Source organism: Myxine glutinosa, chromosome 7, assembly GCF_964187855.1.
Source record: "Myxine glutinosa chromosome 7, kmMyxGlut1.1, whole genome shotgun sequence".
Lineage (NCBI taxonomy): Eukaryota > Metazoa > Chordata > Myxini > Myxiniformes > Myxinidae > Myxine > Myxine glutinosa.
In genome coordinates, this window is record NC_136267.1 from 141,431,051 (window position 1) to 141,457,093 (window position 26,043).

Sequence of the window (26,043 nt, forward strand, 5' to 3'; positions counted from 1 at the left end):
AACAGTCATTTCATGTTCGCTTCCCTTGTTTCTTTTTACAGGTTTTGTTAAACTTTATTATTTACTATTCCTGGTGGTTCCTGAGATCATTTATATTGTCCGTGAACTGAATGAGTACATTGCCGGCGAGGACACACGAGTTACGTTCTCCGGGTGTGTTACCAAATTGAAGATCTCAACATTTTCCTGCGGCACTATTTTATTTGGTGCGTTGTAATCTGAATCAACGCAGCAGCTTGCTGGCACCAAAATATCCAGAAGGGAACTTTTATAGTCAGATCTGCTTCGCCAAAGTAAAGCAACTGTTACGGATTCCGGGTTTAGGTGAATTACTATTCATGTCATTGCTTATTAATGTTTATTCTATTAAAGGTTGTTGTGGTTAAATGGTTAGAGAGGCTCCGGATAACAGGAGACCGGAAACGGGATGGTGACCCGGAGGAAGAAAAAGACACGAGGTCGGGGAGAAAGCGGCCATCTTCTGCTCCTCGCCCAGCTCCGACGCGAGCGGTGTCGATATTGAGCAGTGTGGGGAACGCTGCGTTTGAAAGCCCGTCTGGCGAGAGGAGTTACCTGCGCGGGGTAATTACCGGTTACGCGTCAAGTTGCCGTGGGTTCGTGCACGGAACCAAGCATCCGGCACCGTTCGCCTCAACATCTACAAGGACGCGTATGGGTCGCACCTTGGGCCTCGCGTGCTTTGCGAGCCGCGCTTTGCTTTGCCCGCTTTGCTTTGCAAGGAGGTGTGCGCTGCAGCAGCTGTTCCCGGTACGCGACGTGCACGTTTGGGAGCACGTCAGCCAGGGGTTCGTTCAACCGCCCGTGTGCGGAGAAGTCGACCTTCACCTTGGTCTGGAGGGGCCCAGAGACATTGTGAGGGACAGTGACCATTGAGGGGTCGTGAGTGGGGAAAGGGGGGACATATATGAGATGGCCATCTTAGTAATATTGTGATTGATTGTTGATTGTTGTTGATGGATGGAGAATATATTATTAATTAATCCGGATCCTTGGTGTGGGGTTGCTTATTGACCTGAATTGTTTGTGTCTTTCATATTGATTGCATTGCGAAAGCGTATAGATCATATATCTTTCTGGCGGGGTCCTCCCATGGTCCGGGGGTCACCACGACCAGGTAGTTACCGGGAGGACCACGTAACACAACCCAGAACCAAAAACCTGAGTTACATAATCTCAAACAATGCTCCGGTTAAACAAACGCTGCTTCCAAACAAATCACAATCATCACAGCGATTAGTCTGCGTTCTGCCGTTTTCATGGCCACTTTTACACTTTCATTCAATCTCTCGATGCTATAGCTCTTCTGTCGACCTTTTTAATCTTCGTTTTGGATATAAGACACCAGCAGATTTATTTGGTGGCCAACCGCCATCCTCACTGTGCATCATTTATTCAGGAGACGCTAATGGCATCGAGGCACTGAAATATCCACGTTTTGTAATGGCAACATGGCCGGACTTAAAAGTCGATTGTTTCAGCTCGCGCTAAGATGCAAACAGCACGCACGTCGAAACACCTGAATGATATCAACTTCCATGTTGTTGCTCGTATTGATGCGTGCAATCATGATGGTTTGAGTTGTCTTCTAAACTTCACAGGTTCCAGTTCCAAGAGTGATGAGCAACCTTCTGGGGACCACAGGGCGCTTGCTTGTTCAACCAGAGGAATAAACTTTTAATCAACGTGGTCAAACCACAACAGTTCTCCAACCTGAGTTGGCTGTGCATATTGTGGTATATTGTCGATTCACTCACTTTAAACACGGCGCATCAATGAGCGCGGTTTGCTTTAGTCCTGAGTGCATTTTGTCATTAGCAAACGCTTTCTGATCATTTTACGTGGTTACAATTATAAGGTCTTTAGAATTAAAGTGAATGTGCATTTGCGGACAAATGCTTAACAAATGTCGTACTGTTTACACATTCCGAAAACCTCTCTCAGAAATATAAAGAGCCTGGGGTTGGCTTTTAGTGGGGCGGCTTAGCCCAAATATTCAAAAGAATTGTGCATTTTGTGAAACAAGCACCAAATTTGGCACAAATGTACATTAATATGTTGCGAACATTTTCAGATATTGGGCCACTTGAAATTCCGTAATTTTTTTTTCAAATTTTTTCAAATTTCGTAATTTCAAATTTTTCGGGTGACACCGTCACAATTTCGGTCTTCGAGGCCGGCCGATAGGCAAAGTGTGACCCGAAGGGACGAGGTTCTCCTGACCACGTGGCCCTCGATCTGGGAAGCGAGAGGCGTTCCATTAGTGGACGCGCCCCTCACGCCCGACTTTTGGGCGGCCCCGGCAGGCCGTTTGTTTTGACGTTCCGTGACAGGCCCCGCACCCCCACCTCCGGGCCGACCGGAAGCTTGTGCTGAGTACATCATACCTGAACAACTCAGTGAGGCAGAACACAGCAGTGCACACCAGGGTGACCCCTTCAGTGCATAAACCAATTAACCTGTCCACTGCAGGGCATATAGAAATGAAGTTATTTTCTGCATATAATAATAATATAAGTTCAGTTCTATATAACAATTTCTGTTATCACCACTACCACTACAACTACCACTACTACAAGCTTTGTCTGGAATTTTGTGGACTAACAGACAAACAGACATACAGACAAGCTGGGATCAAAACATTACCTCCTTCCACCATTGAGTGTAGAGGTAAACATCATGGAAATTATATCATGCCCTAGATTTAATTCATGCTTACCCGTGTATTTGCTTCACTGGTTCACAAGGTCTTTTGCATACATGTAATTCAGACTCTCGTCTTCATTGCTGACCACACAATGTTCGCAACATATTAATGTACATTTGTGCCAAATTTGGTGCTTGTATCACAAAATGCACAATTCTTTTGAATATTTGGGCTAAGCCACCCCACTATATCGGCCGGCCTCGAAGACCGAAATTGTGACGGTGTCACCCGAAAAATTTGAAATTACGAAATTTGAAAAAATTTGAAAAAAAAAATTACGGAATTTCAAGTGGCCCAATATCTGAAAATGTTCGCAACATATTAATGTACATTTGTGCCAAATTTGGTGCTTGTATCACAAAATGCACAACAGGTTTGCTATGCTGCTACACTATTTATGGTTAAGGTGCTTGGTTTAAGATCTGAGGGTCTTGAGTTTGAGACCCTGTCGTTCCGTTAAATAAAACCAGGTGGGTTCACTCGGCCTGTCATCCTTCTGCGGTTTGCAAAATTAGTACCAGCTTACTGATAACAGGGGCACTGCATTCGCGGCACAGCTGCGCTGACATAAATGATGCAACCAGCAGCCACAGGCTGCATATGCAATAATAACATTTACCTCTGCCATCGAAGGTGGATCGAGGTTATGTTTCCACCAAGTTTATTACTTGCAAAATCGAAGATTTTTCAAGTACCCGTATATTGGTGGGTCTTTTGCATTGTTCTGTCTGTTTGTCTGTCAATCGCCTACAGGTCACAATTTTAAACCGATCTTCACGAAACTTCACCAGATGATAGTGTTGGTCATAAGGAAGAAGCTTATTGATTTTGAGGTCAAAGGTCAAAAGTCATCTTGAGGTCAAATTTATAAAAGAGTCCCAATTGATTTGAAAATTGAACAGCATTTCCATATTGAGTCACTATATTGGGAAACCAACTATTTTTGAGGTCAAAAGGTCAAAGGTCAACTCAAGGTCAAACTTCTAAAATGATCAAGTTTCATCTGAGAAATCGTCACTTTTCATCTGATTAACTTGAAAATTGAACATCATTTCCATATTGAGTCACTATATTGGGAAACCAACTATTTTTGAGGTCAAAGGTCAACTCAAGGTCAAATTTCTAAAATCATCAAGTTTCATCTGAGAAATCGTCACTTTTCATCTGATTAACTTGGAAATTAAACAGCATTTCCATATTGAGTCACTATATTGGGAAACCAACTATTTTTGAGGTCAAAAGGTCAAAGGTCAACTCAAGGTCAAACTTCTAAAATCATCAAGTTTCATCTGAGAAATCGTCACTTTTCATCTGATTAACTTGGAAATTAAACAGCAATTACATATTGAGTCACTATATTGGGAAACCAACTATTTTTGAGGTCAAAAGGTCAAAGGTCAATTCAAGGTCAAACTTCTAAAATCATCAAGTTTCATCTGAGAAATCGTCACTTTTCATCTGATTAACTTGGAAATTAAACAGCAATTACATAGTGCATCACTGAATTGGGAAACCAACTATTTTTGAGGCCAAAAGGTCAACTCAAGGTCAAACTTCTCAGATAAATTTTCATCTGAAAAATCATCAATTTTAAGCCGATTAACCCGAGCTTTGATTAAGATCGTCAATTTTAATCTTAGTGAATTGGAAAATTTGATGTATCCATGGCGATGTTTTTTTGGGGGGAGAGTGGTGGATTTTGCAAGTATTGTGCTGTCCATGACGTCTTCTTGTTTTTTTATTTATTTATTGTGAGCAGGATATCTCAAAATTTTATGGACGAATTCCAACTAAATTTGGTGGAGAGGTTGGATGTGTAACAAGGACGAAATGGTTACATTTTGGTGAAGATCTGGATCCCGATATGATAATTTTAGAGTGATTCTTCATAAATCAGATACAGGTCCAAAAACGATATATACAGTAGCACGATATCTCAAAACGTTGTGAACGGCTTTTTACAAAAGTAGGTGACAAGACCTTGGGTATGTGTCAAGAAAAAGTACCAAGAGCCGTTTTAGTGTTATTGCCTGGTAAGTCGAATGATTTTGCCTGTTTTATTTTCACATTTAGGCTGGTAGGATAGGCCAGAGGTACGCACACTCACCTCTCAGCTGCGCAGCCTGGGTTTGAATCCCAATGCAGCATAAACTGTCATCCCGGTGTTTCACAGGCAGGTGATTCATCGATGTGTTGACGCTCAGTATTTAAGAGGAGCATAGACAAAACAATGCTGTGAAAGTAATGACAACATACACATAAAAAGACCAAAAGTATACAGACACCCCTTCTAATTAGTGGATTCGGCTGTTTCAGCCACACCCATTGCTGACAGGTATATATAATCAAGCACACAGCCATGCAATCTCCATAGACAAAAATTGGCAGTAGAATGGGCCATACTGAAGACCTCAGTGACTTTCAACGTGGCACCGTCATCGGATGCCACCTTTTAAACAAGTCAGTTCGTCAAATTTCTACCCTGCAAGAGCTGCCCTGGTCACCTGTAAGTGCTGTTATTGTAAAGTGGAAACGTCGAGGAGAAACAACAGCTCAGTCACGAAGTGGTTGGCCACACAAGCTCACAGAATGGGACCACCGAGTGCTGAAGGGCGTAAGGCGTAAAAATCGTCTGTCCTCGGTTACAACACTCACTACCGAGTTCCAAACTGCCTATGGAAGCAACGTCAGCACAACAACTGTTAGTCAGGAGCTTCATGAAATGGGTTTCCATGGCCGAGCAGCCACACACAAGCCTAAGATCACCATGCGCAATGACAAGCATCGGCTGGAGTAGTGTAAAGCTCGCCGCCATTGGACTCTGGAGAAGTGGAAACGCGAACTCTGGAGTGATGAATCATGCTTCACCATCTGGCAGTCTGACGGATGAATCTGGGTTTGGCGGATGCCAGGAGAACGCTACCTGCCCGAATGCATAGTGCCAACTGTAAAGTTTGGTAGAGGAGGAATAATGGTCTGGGGCTGTTTTTTATGGTTCGGGCTCGGCCCCTTGGTTCCAGTGAAGGGAAATCTTAACGCTACAGCATACAATGACATTCTCGACGATTGTGTGCTTCCAACTTTGTGGCAACAGTTTGGGGAAGGCCCTTTCCTATTTCAGCATGACAATGCCCCCGTGCACAACGCGAGGTCAATATAGAAATGGTTTGTCGAGATTGGTGTGGAAGAACTTGACTGGCCTGTACAGAGCCCTGACCTCAACCCCATGAACACCTTTGCGATGAATTGGAACACCGACTGTGAGCCAGGACTCATCGCCCAACATGAGTGCCCGACCTCACTAATGCTCTTGTGGCTGAATAGAAGCAAATCCCTGCAGCAATGTTCCAACATCTCGTGAAAGCCTTCCCAGAAGAGTGGAGGCTGTAATAGCAGCAAAGGGGGGGGGGACCAACTCCATACTAATGTCCATGATTTTGAAATGAGATGTGTGATGTTCGGGTGTCCACATACTTTTGGTTATGTAGTGTATGTGTGTGTGTGTGTGTGTGTGTGTGTGTGTGTGTGTGTGTGTGTGTGTGTGTGTGTGTGTGTGTATATATATATATATATAATGACTGCTTGTGTAAAGTGTGACAAGGTGCTGCCAAAGCCATGTGTAAAAACCTGTTTCATTCTCCATTTACAGAGCATTGGTGCTGCCAAAGCAGTTTCTTAGCTGGGGTTAATACTTTAAGGGTTGTCATTACCTTCACAGCATTGTTTTGTCATTGGCATTATGTTATGTCATTATCATTATCTTTCCATTCTTAAGAATGGCTGTAGGGATCTAAGTCAAACTTGTTTCAGGTATGTATAATGATGAAAAGATGAACTGATTAGATTTTGGGGTCAACACCCATCCCTCTCTGTACCCACCGTACCCAGTCGTACCCAGCTGCTCCTGGACTCCGTGTCCTTTCCTCCTGACAAGGTGGAAAAGTTTCTGTCAACCCTCGACTCGGATTCTGCAACTGGACCTGACGGCATCAGCCCACGGGTCCTAAAATCCTGTTCTTCCGCTCTTTCACTCCCTCTCTCTGTTCTCTTCACCCTCTCTTTTGCTCAAGGTCATCTTCCATCTGCTTGGAAATCTGCCAACATCACCGCTTTGCACAAAAAAGGTGCAAAAACAGATCCCAGCAACTACAGACCAATCAGCCTTCTCCCAATTATCAGCAAAGTCATGGAATCCATCATTGCTTCAGATATGAAATCTTTCCTCTTCTCCAATGGCTTGATCTCTGATCATCAATTTGGTTTCAGACCTGGACACTCTACTCTGGACATGCTGCTTCTGCTTTCTCAACAATGGATGGAGGTCCTCAATGCCAAACAGGAAATTAGAGCAGTCTCCCTTGACATATCACGTGCCTTCGATACGGTCTGGCACCCCGCTCTGCTCACCAAACTCTCCTCCTTTGGTATCAATGGAAATCTCCACGCATGGCTGGCGGACTTCCTCTCTAGTCGTAGTCAACGTGTGGCCCTGAATGGGTTTCTCCCATCTCCTCTTCCTGTTCAGGCTGGAGTTCCACAAGGCAGTGTTCTGGGCCCTGTGCTTTTTCTGGTCTTCATCAATGATCTCTCTGACTCTTGAAAATCCTCTGTATCTCTTTGCTGATGACTCCACTCTCTGTCGCTCCATTCTTCATCCCTCAGATCGGCAGTCTGCTGCCTCCTCACTATCTGCAGACCTGGACAAAATCACAGACTGGGCAAACAAGTGGAACATGTCTTTCAATCCTGACAAATCTCACACTCTTACGATGTCTCTCCGAAAAGACCGACTGGACAACCCTCCCATCCACTTTCTGAATAATCCTCTCCAAGAAGTTCTGTCACTCAAGCTTTTGGGTCTCACTATCTGCCATGATCTTTCCTGGGAAAACCACATTTCAAAGCTGGCCTCCAAAGCCAGTCGCCGACTGGGCATCCTCCGTCGTGCAAAGTCCTTCCTTGGCACACCTGAGCTCCTCACCACATACAAGGCTTTCATCCGCAGCTCAATGGAATACTGCTCTCCCCTCTGGGCTGGTGCTCCTGCCTCACACCTAGCTCGTCTTCACGCTGTTGAAACCAAAGCATTCAGAATCATTGGAATCTCCCGCGATGAAGCTAACTCCAAGGGCCTCTCACTCACTCACCGCAGGCAGGTTGGTGGTCTTTCCATCTTCTACCGACTCCTCTCTGGCCTTGCCCCCCCCAGCTCTCTCTGGGCTCTGTCCCGCAAATATTCCTACAGGTCGCACAAGATCTGCCTGCAACCCTCTTATGGTCAAACTGCCAAAATCAAGACTCTCTGCTCACCTTCACTCCTTCATTCCTCTCTTCTCCCACCTCTGGAACAAACTCCCTCACTCTCTTCAATCCCACTCCACCCTCCAGGTCTTTAAAACTGCTGTTCACCACCATCTCTTATCTTCCCCCATCCAAAACCTTGATCTTTTCTACCCCCGCTAATTTCACCCCAATTCCACTTTTTTGAAATACCAACTTCTGTCCTGGAAGTCCTTGGTGTCCTTGGTGTCCTTGTGTTTTATACTTCTCCCTCCACCCCCCCCCCTTTCCCATGCCTCCTCCCCCCAAGCCCTCTCCCTTCCACACATCTCCCTGCTCTCAAATGTTGTGTTTGTGTGCTTCCCCTTCTCTCCCCATCTTGTTTTCCGCTCCCTCTTTTTGTGTGTTTTGTTTGTCTGGTTGATTTGTTTGTGAAGTAAATGTTAGCTCTTTCACGAGCCTCGATTCAGTATACAAAAAAAAACAAAAAAAAAAAAAAGGTCAAAGGTCAGAGGTCATGTTAAGTAAAAATTATGTTGCTGCGCCAACTCGTGAACCAGTGATGGGATTTTGAACAAAATTGATATAAGTATATATGATGCAAAGATGAACTGATTGGATTATGGCATCAACAGATCAAAGGTCAGAGGTCATGTCGGGTAAAAAGGTAATAACTTGAGAACAGCTGAAGGGATTTCAATTCAACTTGGTACAAGTATGTATAATGGTGCAAAAATGAACTGATGGGGGTTATGGGGTCAATAGGTCAAAGGTCAGAGGTCCTGTTAAGTAAAAATTCTGTTACTGTTCTAACTTGTGAACCGGTGATGGGATTTTGACCAAATTTGGTATAAGTCTATGTTATAATGCAAAAATGAACTGATTATATTTTGGCATCAAAGGTGTGGAGTGAGGTGATTTTGTGATTTTCGTGAGGTCAGGGGTCATGTCAAGTAAAAATGTGATCCTTGAGACCAGCTGAATGGATTTAAATCAAACTTGGTACAAGTATGTATAATGATGTAATAATGTGTGCGGAGGCATATCAGTGGACGTTGTGACGTTGAAGAGTGTCGTTCTAGTTTCTTTCTTGTTTCTATTGTTTTTGGATGGGGGAAGGTGGGAGAGAATTGTTGATGGTTGTGGAAATTGTATCACGTCGTAAATTATGGTTCAATTGTCAAGTGGAAATCATATGTTGAAGTACTTCAGTTCATGCATGCAATATATACCAATTACAATGTGCATGAAATAATATCACTAATCCAGATGACACTGCAGCCTTATTTCAATGCATCTAATATAGTGTTGCATCACCACTACATTATAATATACAAATGCAGGTGGGAGCCTGAGAGAGTATGCAAAGTATGAGTTTGCAAAGATGATTACAACATTCCCCATCACTGAAACAAACCAAGGAGTGACCTTGTACCTCTGCAGCGTTACTGTCAGGGTCTCTGCTAGCAACTGGGGTGTAGAGTTCTTTCGGACACCCATTATTCATTCTTTAGGACACCTTTAGGACACCCATTCATTTCATTGCAACAGTTTCATTTCATAGGCTGCTGTTTCCCTTTTGTTTTGCCACTTTCTATTTCTGACTTGCTGTTTTCATTATTCACTACACATCTGCCATTTTCATCAATGGGAATGGCAGAAACTCTATCTGCAACCTGATAGGCTGAGTTGTAATCGTAAGGCTCAGTGGAAGCAGTTACGACACCTTCCCAAAAACCATCTGGCACTTTAATGTCAGGGCTATGGACCTTTATTGTGGTCTTGAGCAAAGCACCAGCGTGCTCTTTATGTAGTTCCAAGGCGTTGTTGAACAATTTTTCAGCTGCTATTCAAGAGACCGTTTTTATCATGACCCGAGGCAATGTCTTTGCTAAAGTCTTGCACTGTCTCTTAAAAGCTTCCATTAGCTGAACCCTAGCTCCATTATCATCCAACAGATGATGCTGTATTTCCTTCACATGCAGTTCTTTTACAGCAGCCTTAGTTAGGCACCGCCAATACATACAGTCGTGGCCAAATATATTGGCACTCTTGCACTTTTTCCAAATAACTCATAATTTACTCAAAAATAAGTTGAAATTGACAAAAGTATTTGGTCTCCACAATTCTTTATTTCACTGTTAATATGACAGGGCCTTTGTTTTTTATTCAGAACTTAATATATCCTTTTAAATCAGGAAAATAAAAAGAAATGGCATTGACAATATTATCGACACCGTAGACTTAATATTTGGTAGCACAGCCTTTGGACAAAATAATTGCAGTCAAGCATTTCCTATAGCCATGAATGAGCTTCCTACACCTCTCTACTGGCAGTTTGGCTCACTCTTCTTGTGCAAACTTCTCCAGTTCTCCCAAATCTGGAGGGTGCCTTCTCCCAACTGCTGTTTTCAGATCTCCCCACAGGGATCTCCCCGCCGGCCTTCTCCCCTTACCAAGGGGGGATTAGTCCCCTTGTCTTTGACTGACCTGGCGCAACCCAGGACCTGTTACATCCCTTCCGGACAGCGCTAAATAGGGTTTCAGGACCAAATTCGCTGTTACCTAAGTACTAGCGCTGCCCTGGAAGCGAGGAAATAAGCCCCGCACGAACCACGTGTGTTGGTGATACGCCGAGCGGTTTGCGTACACGTGATTCGTGCTATTATTAATTACTAGACCCCGATTCAAGCGGTTCTATTCGTACCACGCTTAGTCAATGGCGAAATCACAAAGATGATCAAATCAGAAGGAAGAACAGAATTTATTTACACTATACAATGGTAGAAGGAAAGGGACACAGAGCAGCCTTAAACAGTCGTATTCTTAATACCCAGGACAAACGGGCCCGTCTCACACACACTCACACGGGGATTGCTGATGGGCAGGTTGATGTTCACCAGCGCGTCCAGGGATGGCTCCCATGCACCTCTCTCCGGCCCCCGGCACGTCCCTTGGAGATGGAAGTAGGTGAAAGCAGGAGCTCGCCGCGTGTCATCTGAACGGAGCGGGTTATCACGGGGCAAATGGTAGGGAGCGGACTTTGACGTGGCTGGCGGTTATTCACTTGCGGCTATGGCCGCGCTTACTCACGTGGCTGAAAAGCACTATATGCCTTACCGGCACGTTTGGCTGCGCCCGCGTACTTGTATGGTTCAACGCCTCTTCTTTTATCTCCTGGCGTGCACGTTCTAATGAGGTCAAAGTTCAACAACGGCGAGTGATGCACGTTCGTTCTCTCTCGTTTGTTCTCTCTCGTTCGTTCTCTCTCGTTCGTTCGTTCTCTCTCGTTCGTTCTCTCTCGTTCGTTCTCCCTCGTTCGTTCTCCCTCGTTCGTTCTCCCTCATTCGTTCTCCCTCGTTCGTTCTCTCTCGTTCGTTCTCCCTCGTTCGTTCTCCCTCGTTCGTTCTCCCTCGTTCGTTCTCCCTCGTTCGTTCTCTCTCGTTCGTTCTCTCTCGTTCGTTCTCTCTCGTTCGTTCTCTCTCGTTCGTTCTCCCTCGTTCGTTCTCCCTCGTTCGTTCTCCCTCGTTCGTTCTCTCTCGTTCGTTCTCTCTCTCTCTCTCTCTCTCTCTCTCTCTCTCTCTCTCTCTCTCTCTCTCTCTCTCTCTCTCTCTCTCTCTCTCTCTCTCTACGTCCTTTGCCACTGCCGTATGCACGCGAGTCCTTTACGAGCAAGTCCCTCCCAACAAGTCCTTTAACGCTCTCCACTTGCGAGTCCTTCCCAACAAGTCCTTTTCGTAAGTCCTTTTATCAAGCTCCCTCTCCGCAAGTCCTTCAAGCAAGTCCTTTAACGTTCTCCACTTGCGAGTCCTTCCCAAAAAGTCCTCTCGAGGGCTTTTCGCAGCGGGTTATATAAGCACGCGCCGCGAACCTTCTGGAACTCACCAGACGCGCTTTACCACGCCCTCTCACGCCATGCCGCTAGAGCTCTGATTGGCTGGTGGCTCTTACCGTCATCGCCTCTGCCGCTCCCGACCTCAATGCCGCCCCCACCTTTTTAGGCCTACCTCGTGTTAGCTTGACTAGGGGACAGCCAAATGGGGCGCGGGATGGATTACGCCCATAGAGGTAGAATTGGAGGTGGGAGCAAAATGAATGGGGCCTACTCTCCTGTCTTTACACAACGCAGGTACTAAGAGGGGAAATGGCCTATTCTTACACATACTAAGACATAACTGTACTACAAATGGGCCTATATGTTGCTCGTGTGACTAACTATGGGGGGCAAACCTTTAACCTTTAATGACTTCAATGTGCCAATCTCAAAACCGCAGCACTGCCCCCCTCCCTTGCCACACTCGTCCCTGAGTCGAACCCACACAAGTGAGAACGACCGGTTTTGAGAAAGGTTTGGGACTAGTTTTTAAATTACGTGTGACACTTAGATGTGGTTCCCCTCTAACATTTAATCTAACTCCCTGTATGTGACAGTTTTACAACACTAGATATGTCCCACCTACTGCATTGTGTAACTAACTCTAACCGACTCATACCCACAGCTAACCGAATTGCGGGTTTTGTTTTGAAACTAAACATAAAGCCAGTGGGTAGCATCTTATTTACAACACTAAACCTAATTATTTACATTTCTATAACCCAGGACCTGTTCTTTTTGGAAAGAAGTTTGGAGGGGAGAAAACACAGCAATGCACCAATGCACCAATACACATTTCACAAAAAGTTCACATTTCAAATGTCATATTTGAATGTCACATTTGCTGCTTAGCTGCATCTTCTTGCTTCCTGCTTCATCTTCGGTGTGCAATAATAAAAAAAACTTAAAGGTGTTCTTTCCTGGCACACCAGAATACAATGTACAAACCGTGTCCGTTTTTATTGCCAGCAGGGCCAGTCTCATGTGGTCCGACTGCGTGACATCGACGCCACTTAAAACCAGTCGTCCGTAGGTGCAAGGTAAGTTTGCAGCAAATGACTGCTCAGCAAAAAGGCAAGGCCACAGAACGTGTGGTCCATAATGTGTATTGGGGTGCAGCAAAATGCAGCAGGGGTGCCGCACAGGTGTAGCCAGGTGCAGCTGCACAGTTCAGGGTTCCTGCACACTTCCCCTCCAAAATGGGTCCATGGATGGGGAGGAAAGACAAAGCACAGTTAGCAAAGGAAAGGATGCAAGGGTACACATCAATACAAGGCAATGCAACATGAGGGGCGCGGGAGAGCGAGCGGAGCAAGCTCGTCCCTAACCGTTCGTACCCCCCCCCCCCATGTCAGCTTACACTACCCTTGCCCCTCCCTGTATTTCCAAATTACAATTTCGTCACTATGTCTTGTCTCCCATATCCTCCTCTACTCAAAATTCGTCTTCCAATCCCTCCCAAGAAGGAAGAGATGGAATTACACACAATGTCACACTTCCCCGTCAGGATGCGTCTTACCCACTCAAATCGTTCACAAAACCTGGTGTGGAGTTCCGTCTCCCTTGGTGAGTGGATGTGGATGGTGCGAAGAGATTCCTCATCCTAACTATACTCTAATAACATTAACCCGGTTACACTACCCGGGGTCATGCCCTCCCAATTGGCATCTTTAAACTATGTGGTTCTAAAAACCAATTCCCATTGACCATCCTGTGATGCCATCCAATTTGGGTCTCACTCCCCAATTTTTCACTACTGTGCCTTTGCACAATTTCGGGGCTGGGTCGTGTGGCTCCACTAGCAGGTCCAACTACCTGCGCCCCTCCACCACTGAAGTCGCCACCCGAGCTTACCTTGCTCCTTGCAACTACCTAACTTGGGGAAGGCCCTCCTGGCTCTCTCACCCCTCTGATGCCCTCTCTGGCATTGGGCTACCCGGGTCCTTCCCTAGGATCCTCGGGCCCACTGAACACTACTCTGACTGGCTCCCAGAGCCTACCTGCGGCCTCACCTGGCCGACAGACTACCAGTGGCGGAGTGCCCCAATAACCATACGCACCAACAAATCCCACACGCCCAGCCATTCCACAGACTCATGCACCCATCCAAGCACTTCCTACTACTTCCTGCACCACAGATGTCAATATCCAAACAATTTACCTAAACCCTCCACCTGACTTTAAACTACCCTCCCCGGGTATTCATGAAGGGGTCCATCTTCCCCCATTCACTCCTTCGCACCATGCATTCCACACCACTCATTCCACACACCAAGCTCTCTTGCACACCTCTTGTGCTCTTACGCCTTTTCTCCACTTGCACCCCATGCAAGTCAATTCACTCAACACAATTCCATTCGTCCTCAATACACCACTCATACACCACCTCTGGTCATCCCCTACCAATGCCTCAATTGCGCCTCAATCTCAAGCTCAACACACACAGTGATTCTCATTCACACAGCATCATCTAACTAGCTGCTTTTCCCCCAAATACTCGTGCTTTCCCGTCTTCCCTTACACTAAGCACTCCCTCCTCATTATCAACCAACTAATCTCTCTACGTACCCTCTACCTGTACAAAAGTCACAACTTAAATCTCGTTCTCTATGGTCATCTCTAAATCCCTAACAATTATCCTAGCCCGCCCTCGGCTATCTTTCACTGCCGTCCCCATATTCTAATGCTCAATGCTCATGTGCCCCAGTGAGGGACGGTAAAACGACCATCCCTCCACACCGGGTACCATTCGCCAACACTATGGCTATTCATCCACTAACTATGAGCCTCTCCGTGCGGCAATACATTTTTGTCACAGCTCGGCTTCGAAGAGCCGAGCGATGCATGCGGGTGGTTGGTCTCCTGTTGGTTGGGTCCGTCCGGCATTTTCGATTCAGGGGAGGAGGCATGATTTGGCCAAGGTTCCAGGCGCCATCCCTGCGCGGAGCCTTTCGGTCCCGGCACGATGGCCCAACATCCCACGGTCGGAGCACCGCGCCCGCCAGGGGGCGAAGCTCCGACCTCTCCTACCCCCCCCTCGAACCGTGCCGTTTCCCTCTTTCGCCACGGCACCGACCATACAGGGCGGGGCCCGGAACGAATCGTGCACGCCGCCGCGGCAACGATCCCCGCCGATCCCCGCTGCACACAAAGCACCCCGTGCACCGAGGGCTCGCGTCGGCTATCCGTCGCACTACGCACTAACCCCCCAGTCTGGGTCGATGCTTGAGCCGCGTTCTCACACCCACACGCGACCCGCTCCAGCGCCGCCCATACACTCCTTGCATTCGGTTACCGCACGCTCTCGTGCATTCTCTTTCCTTACACATTCAGGTGCACACCACTCAGGCACACTGACGCCGTTCGCACACTCCAGTATCACACACTCCTGTTACACACTCTGTAACAACCATGGGTGTGCACTCTCATGGTACACACCCAATCATGCGCTCTAGTGTGCACTCCTGCACACTCTCTACAACACGCTCCGGTGTGCATTCTCTCTCACTCTCTGTAACACACTCTCCCCGCACACAGTCTGTAACACCCATGGGTGTGCACTCTCTCGTTGCACACCCAATCCTCGCACACTTACCCACAAGTGTGCACACCCCTGTTGCACACCTAATCATCGCGCACTTACCCATCAGTGCGCACACCCAATCATCACACACTTACCCACGGGTGTGCACTCCCCTGTTGCACACCCAATCATCGCGCTCTTACCCACAGGTGTGCACTCCCCTGTTGCACACCCAATCATCACACACTTACCCATGGGTGTGCACTCCCTTGTTGCACACCCAATCACATGCTCTGGTGTGCAACCCTGCACACTCTCTTTGGCCATCGCACACTCTGTTTCACACTCGGTTTCACACTCGGTTTCACACTCTTCCCACATACACTCCGTTGTGCATTCTTCCTCGCACTCTGTAACACACTCTCCTGTTACACACTCGCGCTTCGGTGCCGTTCGCACACGCGCGCCATGCACCCTCGTACATCGCACCACGGACCTTCCACGAGCGCCCGGGTTACGTCGCGATCCCAAGTGCGCCACAAATCTTTTCGCGCCAAACATTTTCGCGCCATACACGCTCCGACTCACCTTAAGGACCCTCTTCTCTGCCAGCACCTGCAAACATTTATTGGGATTAGCAAGCACGGCATCACAATGCGAACACGGACTTTGCACATATTCCATCACTTCCCTCGATTTAATCTCGAACTCTGCCGTCTCTTCGGCCCCAATTTCAATTATAATCATTTCATTGTCCTCGACGACCGCCGGCGCCAATAAAATTTCGTCTTCCAATTCGACCTTCCCCGGCGCTCCCGACATTCCTTTATTCAATTCGACGGCCGTCGGCTCTTCTACACCCTGAGTCGCGATCTCTACCCCCTCGGTCACTCCGGCCGTGCTCTGCTCTACCTGGCTCTCCCTGCGTTCCTCGCACCGCGTTACCCCGTCGCATATCAATGCGACTTCCTCGCTCGACCTGCGCCCTATGTCCTTCCCCATCTCTTTTATTAACTCCCCTCGGGTGTCCATTTTTGCATTCAGTCCCTTTTCCACCTCTTCCAATTGCTCACCCATTTTTCTTATGTCCCTGGCTGATTTGTCCCCCATTTCCTTCAATTGGCCCCCCATTTCTTTCAATTTGCCACCCATTTTGCTTCCCAATTCATTTTTCGCCTCCTCCAATTCCCGGGTGGATTTGTCACTCTGGGTATCCATCTTACCGTTTATTTTATTTTTGTCATCATTTAGTCCCCAAATTTCGTCCTTCATTTTCTTCATTTTCTTATCAAATCTTCATTTTCTTCGTCCTTCTTGTTCTGTCGCCCACCTCTGTCAATTCTTTGGTGGTCTTGTTACCCGGGTCATCCATTTTCCTGTTTATTTCTTTCATGAATTGCGTCATGAGTGCGTACAGGTCCGAAACCGTTGGCACCGTGGGCTCGGCCCACGCCGCCATGTGCGAGGCGCCGCCATTTTCTACCACAGCTACCGGCCCCTCATCAATGTCGTCTTCCATTTCTCCCAATTCTTCCCGGGGGTCCTGGGTTATTGATTCTACCTCCTCTACCTCCTCATTTACCCCCACCGGCATTCGACCGCCTTGACTAGCCATGGAACGAATTAAATTTGGATTTTAATAATTAAATTTCGGCCGCTCTTAAGTTTCGAGTGCGTTAAGCGCACTTCGGGTCCTAATCCAAACTCCTGACACCAATTGTTGCGGATCTGCCGCCGGCCTTCTCCCCTTACCAAGGGGGGATTAGTCCCCTTGTCTTTGACTGACCTGGCGCGACCCGGGACCTATTATATCCCTTCTGGACAGCGCTAAATAGGGTTTCAGGACCAAAATTGCTGTTACCTAAGTACTAGCGCTGCCCTGGAAGCGAGGAAATAAGCCCCGCACGAACCACGTGTGTTGGTGATACGCCGAGCGGTTTGCGTACACGTGATTCGCGCTATTATTAATTACTAGACCCCAATTCAAGCGGTTCTATTCGTACCACGCTTAGTCAATGGCGAAATCACAAAGACGATCGAATCAGAAGGAAGAACAGAATTTATTTACACTATACAATGGTAGAAGGAAAGGGGCACAGAGCAGCCTTATACAGTCTTATTCTTAATACCCAGGACAAACAGGCCCGTCTAACACACACTCACACGGGGATTGCTGATGGGCAGGTTGATGTTCACCAGCGCGTCCAGGGATGGCTCCCGTGCAGCTCTCTCCGGCCGCCGGCACGTCCCTTGGAGATGGAAGTCGGTGAAAGCAGGAGCTCGCCGCGTGAACGGAGCGGGTAGAATGGTAGGGAGCGGACTTTGGCGCAGCTGGCGGTTATTCACTTGCGGCTATGGCCGCGCTTACTCGCGTGGCTGAAAGGCGCTATATGCGTTACCGGCGCGTTAGGCTGCGCCCACGTACTTGTATGGTTCAACGCCTCTTCTTTTATCTCCTGGCGTGCACGTTCTAATGCGAGGTCAAAGTTCAACAACGGCGAGTAATGCACGTTCTCTCTCTCTCTCTCTTCACGTCCTTTGCCACTGGCGTATGCACACGAGTCCTTTACGAGCAAGTCCCTCCTGACAAGTCCTTTAACGCTCTCCACTTGCGAGTCCTTCCCAACAAGTCCTCTTGAGGGCTTTTCGCAGCGGGTTATATAGGCACGCCCCGCGAACCTTCTGGAACTCACCAGACGCGCTTTACCACGCCCTCTCATGCCATGCCGCTAGAGCTCTGATTGGCTGGTGGCTCTTACCGTCATCGCCTCTGCCGCTCCCGACCTCAACGCCGCCCCCACCTTTTTAGGCCTACCTCGTGTTAGCTTGACTAGGGGACAGCCAAATGGGGCGCGGGATGGATTACGCCCATAGAGGTAGAATTGGAGGTGGGAGCAAAATGAATGGGGCATACTCTCCTGTCTTTACACAACGCAGGTACTAAGAGGGGAAATGGCCTATTCTTACACATGCTAAGACATAACTATACTACAAATGGGCCTATATGTTGCTCGTGTGACTAACTATGGGGGGCAAACCTTTAACGACTTCAATGTGCCAATCTCAAAACCACAGCAATATCCTTTTAAATCAGGAAAATAAAAAGAAATGGCATTGACAATATTATCAACACCGTAGACTTAATATTTGGTAGCACAGCCTTTGGACAAAATAACTGCAGTCAAGCACTTCCTATAGCCATGAATGAGCTTCCTACACCTCTCTACTGGCAGTTTGGCTCACTCTTCTTGTGCAAACTTCTCCAGTTCTCCCAAATCTGGAGGGTGCCTTCTCCCAACTGCTGTTTTGAGATCTCCCCACAGGTGTTCAATGGGATTTAGATCTGGACTCATTGCTGGCCACTTCAGAACATTCCAGCGTTTTGTCTTGAACCATTCCTGGGTGTTTTTTGAAGTGTGTTTGGGGTCATTGTCCTGCTGCAAGACCCATGACCTTCGATGGAGACCCAGCTTTCTGATACTGGGTTGAACATTGCGCTCCAAAATGCCTTGGTAATCTCCTGATTTCATGATGCCATGCACACATTCAAGGCACCCAGTGCCAGAGGCAGCACAGCAATGCCAAAACATCACTAAACCTCCTCCATGTTTGACTGTCGGGAAAGTGTTCTTTTCTTGGAAGGCTTCATTTTGTTTTCTGTAAACATAGAGATGATGTGCTTTCCAAAAAAGCTCTAATTTGGTCACATCTGTTTCACAGGACATTCTCCCAGAAGAGAGATTGGCTTGTTCAGGTGCGTTTTGGAAAACTCCAGTCGGGCTTTCTCAGCTATGGGGTCACCCGGGTATCCTACCATACCAACCCTTTCATTGAGTTGGTGACGGATGGTGCGAGTTGAAACTGTCGTACCTTGTGTCTGAAGGTCAGCTTGAATCTGTTTGGCAGTTGACGAAGATGTTTTCTTCACCATTCAAACAATCCTTCTCTGCAATCTTCGATCAAGTTTTCTCTTGTTGCCACATCCAGGGAGGTTGGCTACAGTGCCATGGGCCTTAAACTTCCTGATAACATTGCATATGGTGGACACAGGAACATCAAGTTCTCTGGAGATGGACTTGTCTTGAGATTGTCATGCTTGGCTACAATCTTGTATCTGACCTTCTCAGACAATTCTCTGGTTTCAGATACTCAGACATATTCATACATTCATTCATTCATTCTCCATGCTCATTGCGGTACAGACAGTTGCACAAAACAGCAGAATGACTCCTTTTCTCTATTTAAACTGGTTGAATGAGTGATTTTTATATTGCAGGCACCTGCAACTCACCACAGGTGAAGTCAATTGCAAAGTAAAGGAGAGTCACCTTGTTGAAATCTAATTATTTCTAACAACTTCTTAAAGGTGCCAATAATATTGTCCAGGCAATTTTAGGATTTATGTGTGGAATAAGTTGAGATTTGGTCATTTTTAAAGCTTTTTTTGTTTTGTTCCACTGCAAACAAAAGAAATACATATGTGGATACCAAAATATTTTTTTTATTTCAACAATTTTTAGGAAGAAATGGTGCATTATTTGAACAAAGTGCAAGGGTGCCAATATTTTTGGCCACGACTGGGTAGATAGATGACTGTACCCGAGTTTCTGTTTTGTCATGGTTTAACCAATCATAATACAAACACTTACTTTGCACAAATGTATTTGTAATATACGTGATATTACATTTCATAAATAATTGAAATTGAAGATTTCAGTTGAGTTTTGTTTTTTTCCAAAAAAATATATATTCTTTTTCAATCATTTTCAAAAAAAATACTCTTCGGACATACACACGGGAGAGAAAGGTGCATACCAGAAGTTTGGTATGGTTTCACAAAAGTTTGAGGGAGCAGTTCACTGACAACACAACACAGACACTGCACAGATATATATATATATATATATATATATATATATATATATATATATATACATATATATATATATATATATATATATATATATATATATATATATATATATATATATATATATATATATATATTGTTGCGGATATGAGAACTGTGTATTTTTTTTTATTGTGTGAATTGTTATTATTGGTTATTCTGCGCCCCCCTGCCTCCGGAGCTGTGTAAAGGTGAAAGGGCATCCCATAATTAGTCCACAAGCATACACGTCAGCCAAATAATAGAATATCCCTGTTTGATAGTTATCTCTTATTCTGTGTTTTAGAGTAAGGCTGTGTCTCCCATTAATTGAAGTACTCCATTGCACCAGTGAAAGAGAATAGATCCCCTTTCATTCCCATCCCCAAAATCTCCATTTCCTTTTACATCCCCTCTCGTGATTGCCAACCCTCGATTACCAATTACCTCCCCTCCAAAACCGCCATTGAACATGTGCTCGAGTCGGGGAAGAAAGGCGTGCCCGCCCGTCGTCATCAAGGGCGGAGCCAGAGGGTCGCGCGACCAACCAGGGCCGAGGTGAGCACCCCGATGGGCGTGTCCTGAAGGCCGGCGGCTTAATCGCTGGAGGCGCTATAAAGGCGCGCGCGCAAGAAGTTGCGAGGAGAGCTGAGTTGTGTGGTCTTGGTCAGCGTTGGTTGAGAGTTGGTCGTCAAGAGAGAGAGTCAGTCAGTGAGGAGTCGGTGGTGGTCAGTGGTTGCGTTGGTTGCGGTGAGGAGTCGGGGGTAAGGAGTGAGTGGACCAAGAAAGAGTTGAGGGTTGGACCAGACGGACCAGACGAGTCCTGGGAAAGCACGCGAAGTCCACAGCAGCCACAACAGCAGCTTGGGGGCCTGGACGGCGGTTTTGGGCAAGGCCGTGAAGGAACGGCGGCTGCTAAACGCGCCGATCGTGCTGCAGGACCCCCTTGGACCTTCCTCTCCCTCCAGCCATCCACCTCCTGCCTTTCCACCCTTCTTGTGTACGTGAGTTTGTTTTGTTTGTTCTGTCCCTGGGTTAATTAAGTCTGTATAAGCTAGTATTTGCACTGTGTCACCTGCGTCTTATGTGTTGTAAATAAACTTGATTGCTCCTTTTTGCTTGTGTGTGTACAATAAATCCAATTACTCTTCTGTCCATCTTCTCGTTTTATTCCTTTTCCTCTTTGCGTTTCGTCGTTTTAGTCTTTTCCCAGATTGGGCAGCTGCGGTGCGATACGGCCAAAGTTCTGGGTGAATCGGGGATCCTGTAACGGTCGCGGTTGGACCATCCGCTCGGCCCATCATAACATCTAAACCGCGTCTGTAACAATATATATATATATATATATATATATATATATATATATATATATATATATATATATATATATATATATATATATATATATATATTGTCGTGTGTCTACCCTGTAGTGAACAATTATTATTGTTGTCCTACGGATGACCAACCGAGCTTCAACTCCAAGGCATTCAATCCAATGGTGGACCTTCGTCACACGCGAGGGAAAAGAGAATGACGAACTTACCTTCACGGATCCCACCGGCAGTCTTCGAACCTGTGACAATTAACTCAAGCCCAACACAGATTTAAAATGTACAAAAATACTGGCTTTATTGAAGAAAGGCCAGTAACAAAGAATGCACGATAAAAACTATGATTCCTAAATTAGACGTCCCCACAAGACCCGTATACAGACAAAGGGGAAAAATAACTGGAAAACAAATATGTGTGTGTGTGTGTGTGTGACACTTAGTTCTGAGTGGCTCTTGAACATCGTCAGGAAACGTCACAGGCCTCCACGTCCTTGCGTGGGAACCACAGGCTGCACTGCCGCGAGCGGGAACTAGGCCTCGCTATCCAGACCGCTTCTCTCGCCACCGAGCGCGAAATCAGTAGGCCGCGCCCGTTCCACTCGCCCCTGCTCATCCCCGTCAATCTTGTTTACCAACACCGATGTGCCAAGGAAGAGAAAAATGCGGCCATGCCTTCAATCGGAACCCCACGCCAAGAGAGCACGCAAATGCGCCCACCTTCCAGCTCAAGAGGCACGTATCTGTGACTGCTCTTTATCAACTCCAGATGCCGAGAGCCTATATGTGACCGTTCGCTTTGGAGTCGCAAAGCAGAGAGACATATAAAATCGTGACCATTCTCAATGAATGTCCCTCGCTCAAGAGAACAAAATGTCGGGGACACAATCCTTTGTACTCAAGGCTCTGACGTCATCCTACGACGTCTGCGTGTCAGCTCCTATCAGCTAGTGCCATCGCATCGCTCTTGATGTCTTGACCAATCACTGCTCTTTGGGGGCGTGGCCTCCCGGACCTGCCTGCTTGATGTGGTGCTGTGGCTGCTGGCAGCGCCAGCGGTATTGTTCAATGTCTTGTTCCAGTGGGTTTTATTTTGTGTTATAAATGCGCGGTTTCTTAGTTTGTGTGTGTGCTACTGATGTCATAAGGAACAGAGGAAAAATAACAGAGGCCATTACATACAGGGAATTAATTACCCATAATCCCTAACTAATTAACATGACCCCCACCCCTCATGATGGGAACGAAGATGCACGCTTACACGACATCCGGTCTAAACAAAATTTCCTACTTATGTACATGGGGGTTTATTCTTCTTCATGACAGTCGGAGCACACTACCTATGAAATTCTACCTGGCTCTAAGGTAATCATTGTCTTCCCCCTACAAACGTAACTACATATATATATATATAAATATATATATATATATAAATATATATATATATATATATATATATATAGATAGATATATATATATATATATATATATATATATATATATATATATATATATATATATATATATATATATATATACATATATATACAGTCATATGGCAGAGAAGATAACTGAGAAGGAAGTTGAGGAAGTTGAGGAAGCGATAAAAGCAATGAAGAGTAGAAAAGTGGGAGGGCCGACGGGAGTTGTGGGAGATATGTTGAAGGCAGCAGGAAGTTGGGGTGTGAAGAGAATGACAAAGATCTGTAATCTGGTGGTGAAAGAAGGCCACATTCCAGTGGCTTGGGAACTGAGTACCCTCATCCCTCTATACAAGGGGAAAGGTGACCCTCTGGAGTGTGGCTCGTACCGAGCGATAAAGTTATTGGAGCATGGAATGAAGGTATTGGAAAGGGTGTTGGAGAGGAGGATAACGAAGAAAGTGAAGATCGACGAAATGCAGTTTGGATTTATGTCAGGAAGAGGAACGACAGACACGCATTTCATTGTGAGGCAGTTGCAGGAGAAGTGCATGGAGAAGAGGAAGAGGTTGTTTCTTGGGTTTGTTGATCTGGAGAAAGCATTCGATAGGGTTCCACGCAAAGTATTGACGTGGGCATTGAGGAAGTTAGGAGTGGAGGAATGGTTGATCAGAGTGGTGATGGCAATGTACAAAAGAGCGCGCACAGCTGTAAGGACGAAGGACGGGAACAGAAGTGAGTTTGAGGTGAAGGTGGGAGTGCATCAGGGGTCGGTACAAAGTCCACTACTATTTGTAGCTGTGATGGAGGTGCTGGCTCAGAACGTAAAGGAGGGTTTACCGTGGGAGATGTTGCATGCAGATGATCTGGTGTTGATTGCGGAAAGTATGGATGGATTAAAGGAAAAGATGAACAAGTGGAAGGAATGTATGAAGACAAAAGGTCTGAAGGTCAATATCGGAATGACAAAGGTGATGGCAAGTGGTAAAGCATGTGGTGAGGTGGAAAGAACTGGGAAGTGGCCCTGTGCTGTGTGCAGGAAGGGTGACGGAGTGAATTCCATTCAATGTACAATGTGCGCCGAGTGGGTTCATAAAAAATGTAGTGGTTTGAGAGGGGCATTAACCAGTGTGGCAGCAACATTCAAATGTAAGGTGTGCACAGAGGGAGCTGCAGATGGAGGAAATGTTGAGTTTGATCTTGGAGACGGCGTGAAGCTGGAAAGTGTGAAAACATTTTGCTACCTCAGAGACATGCTGAATGGAGAAGGTGGATCAGACTCGGCAACGGTTGCTGGAGTGAGATGTGCATGGAAGAAGTTTCGGGAACTGAGTGGCGTGCTGATGAGGAGGGGAGTGTCGTTGAAGCTGAAGGGAAAGGTGTATGCTGCATGTGTGAGAAGTGTTATGATTTATGGGAGCGAGACATGGGTAATGAACGTAGAGCAGCAACGAAGGCTGGAAAGGGTGGAAATGCGAATGGTTCGATGGTTGCGTGGAGTATCGTTGAGAGAGAGGAAGACAAATTATGAATTGCGAAAGATGATGGGAATAGAGCCTGTGATTGACGCTGTGAAGAGGAACAGGTTGAGATGGTTTGGTCATGTGTTGAGGAAGGATGAAAGTGATTGGTTGAGAAGAGTGATGGAAATGAATGGAGAAGGAAGTAGAGGATGGGGAAGACCAAGAAAGACTTGGCTAAAGATGGTGGAAGAAGAAATGCGGGCAAGGGGGTTAACAAGGAGAGATGCAGAAAATAGGGCAAAATGGAGAAGATCGTCATGGGGACCGCAAGGCTAACCCCCGCTCCAGCAGGGACAATGCCCTTAAAATGCATGTTGTTGTTGTTGTTGTTGTATGTATACAGTCACGTGAAAAATAAGTACACCCCATGTAACGTTTTGACTTTTTCAAAATATTTCAACATACAGCTATTTGATCTTCATTTCAACAATATTGATAGATAAAGGTGATATAATATAACAAATATCATGAAACATTTACTTTTTGTAGGCCATTGTATAATTTAAATAAACATAAATGCAAATTTCGCATGTGGAAAAAGTAAGTACACCCCTAAATTTATCACTACTTCAAATACCTAAAATTAGAATCAGGTGCACCAGCTCAGGTGCAAATGATGAGAACATCGTTGGAGAGGATCTTGGAGGAACCTGTCTTATTTAAACCTCAGACATTTAGTTTGGTTTGCTCTTTGTTGTTGAAGTGTGTGGCGTCACCATGCCTAGATCAAAAGAGTTCTCTGAGGCCTTCAGAAAGAAGGTTATAGATGCCTACGAGTCTGGGAAGGGTTTAAAAAGATCTCCAAACAATTTGAAATCAATCATTCCACTGTCCAGAAGATCATCTACAAGTGGAGAAGCTTCCAAACAACTGCCAACTTGTTCAGGCCAGGCCACCCCAGCAAGTTCAGCCAGAGAGCAGACCGCGAGATGCTGAAAGAAGTCTCTAAGAATCCCAGAATGTCATCATGGGACCTACAGGTAGCTCTTGCTACTGTTTATGTCAAAGTGCACGAGTCTATTATTAGAGAGAGGCTGCACAAATTTGATCTACATGGGAGGTGTGCCAGGAGGAAACCTTTGCTGTCCAGAAAGAACATCAGGGCAAGACTAAGGTTTGCCAATGAACACCTAGGCAAAGACCTGCACTTCTGGAACAATGTGCTCTGAACAGATGAGTCAAAGGTAGAGCTATTTGGCCACAGTACCAGAACACATGTTCGGTGAAAACCAAAGACAGCATTTGACCACAAGAACCTGATACCAACTGTAAAGCATGGTGGTGAAATACGTAGTGTGTTCAAAAAGTATCCGACCTTTATTTTTCGTGCGTAAAAAAAAAGAAGCTAGGGAGGCGTTGATTGGTGCACGTATGTAGGCGATCCTAATGCGCACGCGTGAATTTTTTCCCACCTGCAGAAGCTGTCATTCGACGGCAGACCGCCGATGAGTGAGGACATGTAAGTGAGCGCCGTCGAA